Below are 3,240 nucleotides of genomic sequence, written 5' to 3' on the forward strand. Positions count from 1 at the left end.
AGGATGCATACCATGTAACACCACTTGCATAAAGCTCGAAAGTGTGTGACAAGATACTATATAGGATTTCTGGTGACAAAAGCAGCAGAGTAAAAGTACAAAATGATAAATACCAAATTTAGTAAGGTGGCTACCTCTGGATAGGGAGTATTGGAAGGGAAGGGTGGAGGTCTGAACTGTATCTGTGACGACTTTTTTTTTTTTAATTTTTATTTAATTTTTAAACTTTACATAATTGTATTAGTTTTGCCAAATATCAAAATGAATCGACTTTTTAAAAATCTTATTGAAGTAGTGTCAAGCAATGTTGTGATTTCCTCTGTAGAGCACAGTGAACCAGTTATACAAACGTATAATACAAATTTATATCACGCTGCCCCTGTCTTGGCAAACACAGGTCTGTCCTCTATGTCTGTGGGTCTGTCCTCTATGTCTGTGAGTCTGTCTGTTTCATAGACACACAGATTTACCTTCTATATATAAGTGATATCATGTGGTATTTGTTTTTCTCTTTCTTTCTTAACAAAGAAAATACTTCTGAAACAAACACGTCAAGATTTTAAGTTATGCCAAAGCTCGGCAGTGTTTCTCATTATGTCTCTCTGCTTTCCTATGTGCTTGAAATATTTTAGAAAGAATTCTGAAGCAGAAAGAATTCTGTTTCCCAAAGTAGGGAAAACCAGATAAAGAGCCCCCTTAACGCAGTGCAATATTAATAAGCTCAATTATATTTACAAGGGTATTCCAGGTGGTGAAAACAGTATTTGCATAATGGCTTGTTTTGGTAACACTAGTAGTTAGAATTAAATCATAAAGGACTTTATAAGTCATGCTAAGCAGCTGGAATTTTATTCTGTCGGCAATGTAAGTTCATTGAATTTTAAGCAAGGGAGTAACATGATTTGGTTTACATTTTAGTGAGATCACTCTTAGAGAGCAATTTGGGGAATAGAATGGAAGACTGAAGTGAATGGGAGTAGTCAGACCAGTTTGGAGGCTAGTCTGATCCAGGCAAAAAGCAAGGCAGTCCTGGACTCACCTCGTGGCATGGGGATGGTGAAAAGCAGATCTATGCAAAGGTATCTGAGAAATAAAAGACTCTGATTGGAAAGTGCAGGAGGATGTCCAGGGTGTCTTTCAATTTTCCAACTTGTCCAAAAAAGTGAATAATGATGCACTTGAATAGGGAATTAGGGGGAAGCATAGATTCAGAAGTAATGCCTGCCAGTTCCAGCCATCCTCAGACATTACTGGGGAGGATACCCAGGAAGCAGGTGTATCACCAGGTCTGCAGCTCTGGGAGAGGCTTCAGAGCTAAAGATACATATTTGGTAAATGGGTATTCCACATCCGTGGAAGTGAATGAGATCTGTCTGGAGAGTACAAAGACCAGAGATTATGGAGAGAACAAAGGAAGGAACTCAGGTCACACACTGGATGGGAGACACCGAAGAAGATACCGCGAAGAGGACTGAGCAGAAGTGGGTGGAAATGTGGAGAAAGAATTCAGATCTCATGCTTCCATGCCAAGAAGCCTGAGAGCTGGAACCAGGCAGCACAAGCCCTCCGCACTGGGATAATGGACAGTGGGTTCCTCTTTCTGAAGGTGAATTTCTCTTCGTGGGTTTTGGGTGACTTCAAAGTGGATGTGCAAACCCATGAAGAACATTGGATATGTTGTCAAGAAAACTCTTAAGGGATCAAGTTCCATATGACCCCCACTTAAAACTGACCTTCTTGGGATTTATACTACAAGTCCCAGTGTTAAAGTCTTTCCCACCTCCCCTTCAACAATCACTTTCTTTTCTCTTCACAGAAGAAAGGTATTCTCCCAACATGTTCCTAATTATACTTAGATACTTTCTTATAGGGCATGGAAGCCTCTAAGGGTCCAGAGAAACAACTCAAGCCTCTTGTCTCAGCAAAGCCCTCCTGAACCGACGGGGCCTTGTGCGTCCTTTGGGCCTACGGGTTTCTGTAAGGGGCTCAGCGTGGCTCTAGAAGCCACCTCTGTGGCCTCGTGCAGGCCTCACCCTCGTTCCCTTGTTCAGTTCCTGCAGGCACAGCCTGGAAGGTCCTGGCCTCCACTTCTCTGGTACTGTGACAGGGTGGGAGCTCACACAGGCGACATTCCACAGGTAAGGATGGTGACTCTCTGTGGGAAGATCCCGGAGCCACGACACAGGCAAAAAAAGGCTGCCCCCGCGCTTGTTCACGGAGGTGGTCCTAACACTGCGGCAACAGCCAGGCTTCCGTAGCAGTGGCCAACTCCCCTTCTCCTGCCTCACTGCTCCTGTAGGCAAGCCTCTGTCTCAGGCTCCACTTTAGGGGAACCTAAGCTAAGAGAGGTGGGGTATTCTGATTCAGATATTTTGTCAGAGGGAGCAGAAGCAGTGAGAAAAATTTCCTCTAACAACTTCCCTTTTCTCATTCCTAGACAAATACCAAAAGGCACAACACTTTAGGAAGGAAGTGAAAAACTTCCCTAACCAGTCAGTGTTACAGCCTCAGGTAAAAGAACACATGTGAAGGTAAGGTAGCATCTCGTAACATCTTGAACATTTATTCAGATGCATAGAAGAAATAACTAACTTGTACTGAAATTTTGTCTTAGTAAAGCCTCCTGTTTGTTTTTAATCATTTCTCTGCTTCTTTATTCATTCATCTTATGCATATGTTACATGTAGATTAACTTGATAGAAATATGTTCTTGATTTCACTGTCAGTTCAGTTCAGTTCAGTTGCTCAGTTGTGTCTTTGCGAGCCCATGAACGGCAACACGCCAGGCCTCTCTGTCCATCACCAACTCCCGGAGTTCACTCAAACTCATGTCCATCGAGTCGGTGATGCCATCCAGCCATCTCATCCTCTGTCGTCCCCTTCTCCTCCTGCCTCCAATCCCTCCCAGCATCAGAGTCTTTTCCAATGAGTCAACTCTTTGCATGAGGTGGCCAAAGCACTGGAGTTTCAGCTTTAGCATCATTCCTTCCAAAGAACACCCAGGGCTGATCTCCTTCAGAATGGACTGGTTGGATCTCCTTGCAATCCAAGGGACTCTCAGGAGTCTTCTATAATACCATAGTTCAAAAGCATCAAGTCTTTGGTGCTCAGCTTTCTTCACAGTCCAACCCTCACATCCATACATGACCACTGGAAAAACCATAGCCTTGACTAGACGGACCTTTGTTGGCAAAGTAATGTCTCTGCTTTTGAATATGCTATCTAGGTGTCATACTTCTC

This window comes from Bison bison, unplaced genomic scaffold, assembly GCF_000754665.1.
Source record: "Bison bison bison isolate TAMUID 2011002044 unplaced genomic scaffold, Bison_UMD1.0 scf7180017864270, whole genome shotgun sequence".
NCBI lineage: Eukaryota > Metazoa > Chordata > Mammalia > Artiodactyla > Bovidae > Bison > Bison bison.